Here is a 13,759-nt window from a genome sequence, read left to right as displayed (position 1 = left end):
GTCCCTCCTTCCTCGGCAGAGCACCTGGTGGATTTGAACCATGCACCTCTGGGATTGTAGTTGCAGCTCCTTGCCACTAGGCCACCAGAGTTCCCCATATATCACTTTTAAACTGTTCTCTCCTTCATCTGTTTCAGTTCAGTATACATAATCTATCCAGTTTTTTGGCCACAATTTCTTCATAGCAGTGGCACAGTCTCCTCACCCATCTCCACCACCATCTTTCACAGTGTGGAAGTATTACTTGTATTACTTCCACAGCTATTGATGATGTGCAAAACAATGTATCTACAATTAACACAATGACCAGAAAAGCCAATTTTCAAGGGTTCTGACACTGAAGTGCCATTGAATCAAATATGATTCAAAGCAACCATATGAACAATAGAACTGAACTTGTCCTATCCTGTGTCATCTGACACACTTGAGACCATTACTGCAGTCATTGTGTCAGTCCATCTCATTGAGAGTCCTCCTCTCTTTCACTGACCCAACATCTTTCCAAGCATGATGTCCCTTTCCAAGGAATAGCCCCTCCTAGCAACATGTCTAAAGTATGAAAGATGGAGCTAGGAATTGCACTGCCAGTGCAAAGATATATAGTCTGAATCTTTTAGGCACTCTGTTGGAGAAAGATGGGCAATTTCCTCCTATTTTGCTGCCTCTGAAAACCCACTGAAGGGTTGGTTCTGACTTGATGGTACATAACAACAATAACAAAATTGCACTGGAGGAGATAGCCCAGATTTCTACTGTGGAGCAGCTGGTGGATAGGACAGTCAGTGAGTATTCTGTGAAGCACTGAAATTTAAGTTATTACTCAAAGATTAGATGGCACCAGTAATAAATAGAAGACTATAGAGAATACTAAAAAGCAAAGATCCTAAGGCAGAAAGAAACTTAGTATATTTATTTGAAGAAGAGAAATGAGACCTGGATGAGTTACAATAATAAATTAAAGGGATGGTTTATGTTGTTATGTGCTGTCGAGTCACCTGAGACTTATAGTGACCCTATGTACAACAGCTATGAACCCAGACCTATCTTGAGCCAGTCTCACTGACTGTGACACACTTATTCTGATTGCCTCAATTATCATGTCAATCATCTTACCTGGAGTCTTCCTCTCCTGTGCTGTGCTTCCTCACTTCCAAGCATGATGTCCTTCTTCAAGGACCGGTCCCTCCTGGCCATGTGCCCAAAGTATGCGAGATGGAGCTTCAAAATCCTAGCCTCTAAGGAGAAACTTGGTTTCACCCTCTTCAAGACAGACTTATTTGTTCTCATTGTAGTTCATAATATGTTCAGTACTCTTCTCCAAAACCACAACTCAAAGGTATCAATTCATTCTTAGTCATTGTCCAGCTCTCTGATGCATAGTACGTAATTGTGAAGATCATGACTTGGATCAGGTGTACCTTAGTCTCTAGACTAACATCATTGCTTTGCAGCACTCTGGAGAGGTCCTTGAAAGCAGTTACCCCAATGCAATTAATCTTTTGATTTCCTGACTGTTGATGCCAAGAGTGTTGATTGTGAATCTAAGCAAGCTATAATCATTAACAACCTCAGTCTCTTCTCCATCTATCATGGTGCTGCCAGTTGGCCCAGTGGTGAAGACTACAGTCCTTGACCTTCTACAACAAATGCTTCAGGTCCTCCTCAGTTTCAGCAAAGTTGTATCATCCGCATAACACAACTTGTTGATGAGTCTTCCTCCAATCCTGATGCCACACTCCTCCTTATAAAGTCCAGCCTCTTGAATGATCTGTTCTGCATATAGATTGAAAAGGTACAGAGACAGAATGCATCCCTGATACACTCTTTTCTCAATTTTGAACCATCCAGTGTTTCCTTGTTCTGTTCTAGGACTGCTTCCTTGTCCAAGTAAAGGTTTCACATGAGCACAATCAAATGTTCTGGGAATCCCATTCTTCTCAAGGTTAGCCACAATTTGTTGTGATCTACACATTCAAATGCCTTTGCATAGTCAATTAAGCACAGATTGACATTCCTCTAATACTCTTTGTTTTTAGCTAAAATCCATCTGACATTGGTGATAATATCTTTAATGCCACAGCCTCTTCTAAATCCAGATTGTTTTTCTAGTGGTTCTCTGTTAATATACTGTTCCAGTCATTTTTTATAATTTACATCAGGATTTTGCTAATGTGTAATATTAGTGTTATTGTTTTATCATTTTCACACTATGTTGGATCACCTTTTTTAATTATGCTCTGCTTATTTTATATTACCGCTAAGTTTATGGCTTAAAAGAATATCCATATATAAAGTCTGAGGTCTGTATGTCAGATGTCTTCATGGGCACTGATGTGTTTTCTGCTCCCAGATTTCAAGGCCAAAATAAAGATACTGATGGTCCCAGACTCTTATATGGAAGCTTTCAGGGAGAATTCACCTCCAAGATCACTTCAGTTCCTGAAGGTTGAAGAATTTGAATCCCCATTTCCTTGCTGCGTGATAACTGTCGGTTACAGATTGTTCTCATCTTCTAAAGATGGTCTACATTCCTTGGTTTGTGGCCTAATTATTTCATCTTCAAAGCAAACAAGGGCAGGTCAAATCTTTCTCATACTCTGAAACTCTCTGACTTCCCATCTTTGACTCAGCTTTTAAGGCCTCATGTGATTAGACTGGGATCACTCAGATATTGTCCACTTTACCATATAACACAGACTAATCACAAGAATGAAGGTCATGGTGGCAAAAATTCTGCCTCCCATTCACATGAAATTACCTGCAGTGAAGCCTTAAGCCTGGATATGTGAGGTTTCATAGGACTGATAGGGAATATCCATGTTATTCTAAATGCAGCAGGAAACTCTTCAGGTTTCAAGCTTAGGCAAAAAAGTCAAAGTATTATTGTGATTATGTGTGGAGAATAAATCACAGGACTGGGAACAAAAGTAGAGTGGATATGGAAATTCAGATGTGAGATGAAAGTAACTTGGACTATAAGAGTTATACTAGAAATGAAAAGAGAAGAGTTTTGAAGTTTTTAGATAAAGCCTAAAAGACTTAGTGACCAAAAGTAGATCTAAGAAAGAGAAAGAAACTAGTCATCTAGGAGAATGCTGATAGTTTTTACTGAGGTGGTGGGGCAAGAGGGGAATGGAAGATGGTGAGATAGAGGTAGGGATTAGACTTGAATCTAAGGGTTCTATTTGGCATACTTAATAGAAAGTATTGATTTCCTTGATTCTATTCTTGTCCAGTTCTTCCCCCTCCCATTCTTACAGCAACTTAAATACTATTATATCACTTCCTTGCTCTCAAGCCTTATATGGGCTAGGTTCACAGCAAAAACAATGTAGCTCTGCTGATGCATTAATAATAATGAGTGACTGGAACTCAAAAGTTGGAAACAGGGAAGAAGGATCAGTAACTGGAAAACACGGGCTCGGAGAGAGAAATAAAGGTGGAGATAGAATGATAAGAGTTCTGCACATTCAATGATTTATTCACTGAAAATACATTCTTTAAGAAACATAAACGCAGGCTCTACACATGGATCTCACCTGATGGTGTGCATATGAATAAAATCTATTACATTTGTGGAAAGACTCAGTGGAGAAGCTCAACATCAGCAGTGAAAACCAGGCCAGGTTCTAATTGTGTGCCAGGCCACCAACTACTCATATGCAAGTTCAAGCTGAAGTTGAGAAAAATTAAATCAAGTCACGGGAACCAAGATTTGACCTTAAGTCTGTCCCACTCAAATTTCAAAACCATCTTAGGAACAGGTGTGAGGCCTTGAGCACCAATGAGCATAGACCAAATGAGCTCTGGAGCATATCAGGAAAATCATCCATGAAGAATGCAAAAGATCATTACAAAGGCTGAAAAAGAAGAAAAAACCAAGATTGCATTAGAGTGTCAAGAAGCCAAAGCTAAAGGAAGAAATCAAGAAATCAAAGAGCTGAACAGAAGATTTAAAAAGGCAGCTCGGTATATTCGCACAATGGAGTACTATGCTGCATTGAAAAACAAGGAACTCATGCAATATTATTCAAAATGGGTGAACCTGGAGGACATTATGCTGAGTGAGGTATCTCAGTCACAAAGGGACAAATGCTATATGGTGCCACTGTTGTAGAATGAGGCTGGCATCGGGGTGGGGGTAAGACTGAGAAAAACTGGATGAAATATGTTTATGGCATTGAAGTCTATGGGGGAGAGAATAGTCTAAAAGTATTATATTTTAGGGCATTATTTTTATCGTAGGAGTATGCAATGAGGGTTGTAGAGTGGATTATATTTGAGGCTAGGGGGTGGGGTTTGGGGAGGTGCGGGGCTGGGATTGTGTACCAATGAGGGAGTTTTTCTTTTGCTTTTCAAGGAGAGGAGCAAATGGGGGGGAGGGGTTTGTGCGGGGAGAAGGGTGCAACAATGAATGAATGGAATCCCAAAATCTCTGTACATGTTCATTGAAATGAAAAATAAACAACCTAAATTTTAAAAAAAAATTATTTTTCCAGAAGTTCCTTCTGCAGAGTTCCCTTTTATGTACCATTGTCCAGAATTACATGAGGAATCTGCCGATTTTTCAGTCAGACCACGGCAAAAGTACAGAATTTCCACAATTGCTTAACAAATAAAGACCAATTTCCTGTTTAAAAAAAAAAAGGCAGCTCGGGACAACAAAGCAAGATACTATAATGAAATGTGCAGAGAGCTGGAGTCAGAAAATCAAAAGGGCTGGATTCGCCCAGCGTTTCTTAAGCTGAAGGAGCTGAAAAACAAATTCAAGCCACGGGTGGCAATACTTAAAGATAGTTTGGGTAGAATGTTGAATGATCCAGGAAGTATCAAGAGAAGATGGAAGGAGTACACAGAGTCACTGTATCAGAAGGAATTGGCTGACACAGAAGAATTTAATGAAATTACATATGAGCAAGAGCCTATGGTGAAGGAGGAAGTTCAAGTTGCTATGAAGGAATTGGCAAAAAACAAGGCTCCAGGAGTTGACAGCATGCCAATTGATTTATTTCAACCAACAGATGCTGTCCTGGGTGTGCTCACTAAATTGTGCCAGGAAATCTGGAGGACAGCTAGCTGGCCAACTGACTAGAAGAGATTAATATCTGTTCCCATTCCAAAGAAAGGTGACCCAACAATGTGGAAATAATAAAAAAATATCATTGATATTACATGCAAGCAAGACTGTGCTGAAAATTATCCAAAAATATGTGGAACAAACTGCCAGATGTGCAGGCTGGATTTAGAAGAGGTCGTGGTACTAGGGATATTATAGCTAATTTTAGATGGATCTTAGCAGAAAGCAGAGAATACCAGAAGAATGTCTGTCTGTGCTTTATTGACTATGCAAAAGCTTTTGACTGTGTGGATCACAACAAGCTATGGCTGATTCTGAGAAGAATGGGAATCCCAGAACATGTGAGTGTGCTAATGCAAAACCTACACTAGGACCAAGAGGCAGTCGTCAGAACAGAGCAGGGAGACACTGGATGGTTCAAGATCAAGAAAGGGTACATCAGGGATGTATTTTGTCTCCATACCTTTTCCATCTGTATGCAGAACAGATCATCTGAGACACTGGGCTGTACGAGGAAGAATGTGGCATCAAGATTGATGGAAGAATCATCAACAACCTGCGTTATGCAGATGACACAATGCTGCTTGCTGAAACTGAGGAGGACCTGAAGCAGAAAGTGAAGGACTGCAGCAGTCTTCAATATGGATTGAAGCTCAATATCAAGAAAACAAAGATTCTCACCACTGGGCTAATTGGCAGAATCAGTATGGATGGTGAAGAGATTGAGGTAGTTAACAGTTTTAGTTTACTTGGCTCCACAGTCAACACTCTTGGTAACAGCAGCCAGGAAACCAGGAGATGAATTGCATTGGGAAAGTCAGCTGTGAGGGACCTCTGAAAAGTACTGAAAGCAACGATGTCAGGCTGGAGACTAAGGTGCGCCTGATGCAGGCTATAGTCTTTGTAATTATATGCTATGCATTGGAGAGTTAGACAGTGAACAGAGATGACAGAGAATCGATGTCTTTGAGCTGTGGTGCTGGAGAATAGTGTTGAATATACCATGGACTGCTAGGAGAACAAACAGGTTTGTCCTGGAGAGGGTGATGCCAGAATGCTCTTTGGATTCAAGGATTCTGAAGCTTCGTCTGACGTATTTTGGGCATGTTGCAAGGAGGGACTGGTCCTTGGGGAGGAACATCATGTTTTGCAGAGTGGAGTGACGGCACAGGGAGGAAGATCCTCGATGAGATGGATCGATTCTGTGAGTAGTGTGGTGGGAATGAGTATGTTTGAGAAGGCGAGGTTGGCACAGGTTAGAATGGCATTTAGGGCTCTTGTACATAGGGTCACTATGAGTTGCAAGCGACTTGATGGCACATAACAACAACAATAACAACAACTGTCATACAGATTCTTATCACTGGACCAATAGTCAGTGTCATGATGGAAAGGAGATTGAAACTCTCAACAGTGTCATCTTGCTTGCAACCAGCAGTCAGAAAATAAGGAGACACATTACACTGGGAAAATCTACAGTTAGAGACTTCTCCAAATTATTGAGCAGTAATAATGTCACTTTGAAGATTAAGGTGTCTCTGATTCAGGCCATGTTCTTTCTGATTACTTGCTATGCATCTGAGAACTGGACAATGAATAAGGTTGACAGGAAAGGAATTGATACTTTTGAGCTGTGGTGTTGGAGACATGCACTGAACATCCTGTGGACAGCCAAGAGAATGAACAGGTATGTCTTGGAGAAGGCGCAGCCAGAGTGCTCTTTGGAGGTAGAAATGATGAGGTTTCGCCTCACATACTTTGGACATATTTCTAGGAAGTGCTTTTCCTTGGAGAGGGGACATGATGTTGGGAAAGGCAGAAGGTCAGTGAAGGCGAGGAAGACCCTCAATTTACTGACTCTTCTGTGTCAGTTAAGTGTGAGGATGGTGCAGGATAGAACAGGGTTTAGATCTTTTGTTCAGAGTGTCTCTATGAGTCATACATGACTTGACAGCACCTAACAACAACAATAACAATTGTGGCACACATACTTTGGCCATGTTGCTATCAGAGGCTATTCATTGGAGAGGGACATCATGCTGGGAAGGTAGAAGGATGGTGAAAGAGAGGAAGACTCTTGACCAGATGGATTAACACAGAGTATGGCAATGGGCTGAAGTGTGTCAGAGATAGTGAAGATGGCACAGGCTAGGACAGGGTTCAGGTCTGTTGTTCATAGGGGTGTAATAAATTTTCCTCAACAGCACCTAACAAAAACGGCTGTGACACTTATGTTCTCCAGGAGTCAGAACTGAACACAAAGGTGACTTCTTTGGTTTTGATTTCTAAAAGCCTTAATACAATCTGTCTTGGAAAAAGTATGACCAGATTGTGATAAGCAAGGATGATGAGACTTTGGACATCTTAGCAGGAGAGACCAGTTCTTGAAGGAGGATATTATACTTCATGAAGTAGAGGGTTGGGGGCGGGGGGGAGGGGGAGGCAGGGGGAAGAGGAATAGCCCTGAAGGAGATGGATAATCGCAGGATTGGAACAACGGGTTTAAGCACAGCAGACACTGTGAGGATGTTGCAGGACCAGGTGATGTTTAACTGATTGTAAACAGGGTTGTGATAAATTCAGACTGACTTGATGACACCAAGGAACAACACTGTTTGACCCCTAGTTACCTTTCTGATTACATGTCCTACAATTTTCCTTCTTGCTTAATGTCCTCAGCCACTTAACCCTTTTCCTATTCCTCAAATTTTGCAAACATATTCCCATTTCTGAGGTTTACACTTACATTTTTCTGGAACCTGTTTTTTAGATGTTTGAAGATTTCTTTCATCTTTCAACACAAATATTTCCCCCTCAAAAAGGAACTCTGGTAGCTTAAAGGTAAGGAGTTGCATTTTCAGTACAAAACTAGGTAGTTTGAATCTACCAGCTGCTCTGTAAGAGAAAGATAAGCACTCTCCTCCCCTGTGATTTACTGCCTCTGAAAGACTGCTGGAGGGTCAGCTATGAGTTGGTTCCAAGTTGATGGTACACAATAACAACAACATATAAATAAAACATTGCCAATCAAGATCTCTTTCCTTCAATTTTTTTCACCGCATCTATCAATATAAAATATTATAATGTATAATCTACAACCAGGGAAGATAAAATGGATGAATAGGATCTTCTAAGAATCAAATCCCTATGCACATGCCAAAACTTCTCCAACAGGGTAAAAAGGAAAGCCACAGAGTAGGAAAGAATATTTGGTAATGACATGTCTGATAAGGGACTTATATCTAGAATTTATAGAATACTCAAGCCCCACAACAAGATAAAGGTAAATAACCAAATCGCAAACACTTCACCAAAGAAGATATTCAAATGGCGAATAAACAAACATATGAAGAAATGTTCAAAATCCCTAGCTCTAAGAGAGATGCAAATCATCTCACCCCAGTAAGAATAGCAAAATTCAACAGAGCAGCAAACAACAAATGCTGGCAAGGTTGTGGAGAAATTGGAACCCTTATTCACTATTGGTGGGAGTGTAAAATGATGCAACCACTATGGAAAGCATTATGGCACTTTCTCAGACAGTTAAGAATAGAGATACATTTGACCTAGCAATTCCACGACTGGGAAAAAAAGACAGAACTGCCACCAAAGCTGATATATGCATACCCATGTTTATTGCTGCATTGTTCACAATAGCAAAGAGTTGGAAACAACCCAAATGTCCATGAACAAACAAATGGACAGAGAAGCTATGGTATATTTACACAATGAAATACCATGTAGCACTGAAAAAATAAGGAACTCCTGTAATATAATACAAAATGGTGACCCTGTGGAACATTATGTTGAGTGAAATATCTTAGTCATAAAAGGAAAAATAATGCATAATGCCATCGTTATAAATCAGGACTGACATCAGGGTTGGGGAGGAATAAAAAAAGAGAGGATATTAAAAAAATGTAAAAAAAAAAGAAAGAAATTAAGAGAAAAAGAAAAGAGGGGATAAATGTACACTTCGTTGAAAAAAATGAGAGAAAGAAGTGCTTAAAAGGATTATATGATCAATAAAACTGAGACTGAACCGGTAAAACAACCTCAGGGGTCCATAAATAATATCTGCCAACTCAACCTGTTGTCTTCAAATGCTAAGAGAGGTGACTGGAGGGGACAAGACTAGATGGGAATGGAATGGATTTGGGCTTTGGTGACCACCCGCCTGGGCTAAGCAGCACTTGAACAGAAGTCCAGGTTAGTATGTGGAGCCAGAAGGACTGTTCTTAATGTGGTAGCTATTTCAAAAGATTACTGCCTTTAAAAAACAAAACAAAGAAACAGAAAAAACCACCTCAAGTTACATTTGTATCCATATTCAACATCTGGATTGGGTTTATGTGTGATGCTTTGTTTGGAAATTTTACAATACAAACTGGCATAAGAAAAAAAAGGAATATATGATTAGGAATTATTTGCATGACAAGAGTCCAGAATAAGAGCCGAGCTGCGTAATAAAGTGGACTGGGGTGGGGGTGGGGAATTATAAAACAATGAAAGAATTAATTTTCAGAGAGAAAAGTGAACTGGGGGGCGAGGGGGTGGGATGAAAATGTACAATAATGAATGAATGAAAATCCAAGTTCTCTATAAACTTTCATTAAAATATCAATTAAAAATTTTAAAAAATTATAGTGATCTCTCCAAAGTACTGAAGAGCAATGGTGTCTCTCTGGAGACTAAGGAGTGTCTGATACAGGCCATGGTCTTTTCAATCACTTGTTATGCATCAGAGAGCTGGACAATAACTAAGGAGGATAGAAGGAGAATTGATGACTTTGAGCTGTGGTGCTGGAGAAGAGTATTGTGGGTACCATGGACTACTAAGAAAACAAACAGATTCATCCTGTTGAGGGTTAAACCGGGCTCCTCCTTGGAGGCAAGGATTCTGGGGCTTCGTCTGACATACTTTGGACATGTTGTAAGGAGAGACTGGTCCTTGGAGAGGGACATCATGCTTGGGAGGGTGGAGAGACGGCACAGGAGGGGAAGACCGTCTATGAGGTGGATTGATTCAGTGTCTGGTAATCAGGAATGGGTGTATCGGAGATGGTGCGATTGGCACAGGACAGAACAGTTTAGGGCTGTTTTACGTAGGGTCGCTATGAGTTGCAAGTGACTCGACGGCACATAACAACAACAACAACAACATAATGTATATTTGTTTCTATCATCTTCTTTTATAAGTTTCATATAGAACTTTTGACATTGAAGAAATTGTGCATATTTTTAAAATACATATTCTTTGAATAAGAATAACAAGGAGCTCTGGTTGCATGGTGGTATTCTGCTAACCAAATGTGCAGTGGTTCAAGTTCACCAGTTTGGAAGGAGATGGGTAGTGTCCTCCTCTCATAAAGATTTATGAGCCTTAGAAGTCCAATTGAGGGTTGCTATGAATTGAAACTGACTTGAGAGCAGTTGGTTTTAATATGAGTAAAGTTGATATCACAGAAAAGCTCTTCAGAACTGTTTTGTACAAATTTTCACCTTATTTTAATAAATACAATATGCATTCCCTACTAATAAGTGACTATTTTCACATTAAATGTTACTAAGTGTTATTCTTACTCCACCACTTTCCATAAGAGTATAAGAAAGTTTTAAAAAGATGATGTTGTTAGCTGCTACAAAGCAAATTTCAATTTATGGTGCTCCCCCAGTATAGAATAGATCTGCTTCATAGAGTCTGCAAGCTGATCTTTGTGAAGATGTTTCTTAGGGGGTCCAAACTGCCAACCAGGGCTCATTCATGGCCAGTGGAAACAAGTACAGTGTATCTTTTGGTTCCAAGCAGTCACTAAGGACATAGCAACCAAATCTCTTGCACATTGAATTTTAACTTGAATAGGAAACAATCAGCAGGACCCCATTCAAATGACAATGATCAACTGTGTGTTAATTGGCCACCATTTTTAAACAAGACCCCACTGCATATTTCCTTGTTGTTGTTGTAGTTATGTGCCATCAAGTCACTTGCAACTCATAACGACCCTATGTACAACAGTGCTACGCTCTGCTCTATCCCTTGCCAATCTTACTGTCTCTGACACGCCTCTCCCCATTATCCCAGTGATGGAATCAATCCATCTCATCAAAAGTCTTCCTCACTTGCACTGTCCTTCCACCCTCCCAAGCATGATGTCCCTCTCCAATGACTCAAGGAAGTTTAGTAGCTATATACTTTTAATGCTGCCCTTGTTCTCATGGGTCATGACTGGACCATTTAAAACTGGGTTGAAGTCCTGCTGCCAACCTTTTGTTGTGTGCTTAACCAAATTCTCTGCCCACTGATACCCTGTAGTAAAGCAGCAAATTTTAAGTAAAATAAGAAAATGATGACTAAGGAAAAGAATGCCAATATGACATCCATTAAGCTAAATGTACATTGCTATTTAGTTACAAATTTTTCCTGAACTTACTAATGTGAACAATTATAAAACTGTACTGTAACTTGTAAGGTGGACAGACAAATTACCTTTACTTTCTGGTATCCATGCCCTTAAGTGACTTCTTCTTGAGTTAGGGAGACAGTCTATGTTTTGTTTAACCAGTATCCATTGCTTTCAAGTCAATTCCCAGAGCGACCATTGAGGACAGAGGAGGCAGCCCACAGGGTATCCAAGGCTGTATTCTATAGAAGCAGGCTGCCACATCTTTCTCTCAGGGAGCTGCTGGTAGGTTCAAGCTGCTGACTTTCCGTTAGTAGTAGAGGACTTTGACCAGTGTACCACCAGGGCTTTCTAAGCGATAGTATATGGTAAAGCTGATGAATGCCACTTCTATGCATCACACAAGACCATAACTCTACCTTGGTAATAAACTGGCTATGTGACTCCGTCATTTGATATTGATGAAGTAACCCACTACCTGGAGAGGACCTTGTGTCAAGGAACTGCTGGCAGTCTCCATGTAACAGCCAACCAGGAAGTGAGGGCTCTGGTCTGATAGCCTGCAAGGAACTTAATCCTGCTAACATTTGAGCCTTAAAGGCGATCCTAGCCCTGGATGACACCTCAGTTTTAACTTTGTGAAATATCCTGAAGCCAGCTTAGCACATATAAATCAACAACTGAGAGAAACAAATGCAGTAAATGAGTGATATTTTCAGCAGCTAATGAATGAGTAGTGCTTTAAATTAAATTTGTGGTAATATTGTTATATGTTGTTGTTAGGTGCCACTGTGTTGACTCCAACTCAAAGAGACCTCATATGCATCAGTTCATAACATTGCCTTAACCTACACTATCCTCACAACTTCCAGTGTCCTAAAGCTCATTATTGCAGTCACCGTGTCAATCCATCCCACTGAGAGTCAGCCGCTCCTTCTCTGACCCTCCCCCTTTCAAACACGATGTCCTTTTCCAAGGACTGACCACTCCTGACAATATGCCCAAAGTATGCTAAATGAAGCCTCACTATTCTCTCCTCTCAGAGGCACCCTTGCTACATTGTCTCCAGACAGATTTGTTTGTTCTTTTGGCCATCCATGGTATATTCAATACTCTTCATCAGCATCACAATTCAAAGGTATCAGTTCTTCTAAAGTTCTTATTAGTCATTGTCTAATAGAGAATGAAAAATCAGTGTGGGAAATATCACATTTCATTATTTTTTTTTCTAAATTACATTAATCCTTTAAGATATCACTTGAAGTGCAGTCAAAATACTCATTAAGAAGTCAAATAGCAAGCCTTCTTCTCACATACTTTGGGCATGTTATGAGAAAAGGCCAGTCTCTGGAAAAGAACATCACACTTGATAGAATGGTAGCAAAAAATGGAAAAGGCTCTTCAATGAGGCAGACTGCTGCAGTGACTGGCACAGTGGGCATACACACAGCAGAGACCATGAAGATGGCATAGGACCAGGCAGTATTCTTAGTCTGCACACGGGGTTACTCTGAGTCAAAGCCACTCAATGGCACCTAAAAACAACATCACTTGGGGTTGGTAATTTTAATTTTGAGAGCCCAGTATAATATTTCCTAAAAGAAGCCTAAACACCACCACTCCAAAAAGGAACAAAACTCATAGTTGGTGAATTGATCACAACTCTTACACCCTTAGGGAACACAGTACCACTTCCTTGAAGGGTTTAAAAAGTTATAAAACTGCCACATCTTTCTCCTCTGGAGGAAGTGGTGGGTTTGAAATGCTGACCTTTTAGCTAGCAGCCAACCATTGCACCACCAGAGCTTCATAAAAAAAATAAACCCAGGGTCGGAAACAACAAATGCTGGAAGATGTGGAGAGACTGAAACATTTATTCACTGCTGGTGGGAAGGTAAAATGGTACAGCCACTATGGAAGGCAGTCTGGCATGTTCTCAAAAAGTTGGAAATAGAAATACCATTTGACCCAGAAATTCCACTACTGGGAATATATACTCTAAAGATACCAGAGTCATGACTCCAAACACAAGTATGCACACATGTTTATTGCTGCATTATTCATAATAGCAAAGAGATGGAAGCAACCCAAGTGCCCATAAACAAATGAATGGTTAAAAACCTGATGGTACATTTGTTGTTGTTGTTGTTGTTGTTGTTATGTGCCGTCGAGTCATTTGCAATTCATAGCGACCCTATGCACAACAGCCCTAAACCCTGCTCTATCCTGCGCCAACCACACTGCCTCTGACACACCCATCCCGATTACCCCAGTCACC

Source organism: Elephantulus edwardii, unplaced genomic scaffold (genome assembly GCF_000299155.1).
Source record: "Elephantulus edwardii isolate Elephantulus edwardi_28Jun2011 unplaced genomic scaffold, EleEdw1.0 scaffold00005, whole genome shotgun sequence".
NCBI lineage: Eukaryota > Metazoa > Chordata > Mammalia > Macroscelidea > Macroscelididae > Elephantulus > Elephantulus edwardii.
Note: the sequence above shows the minus strand (reverse complement) of the source record.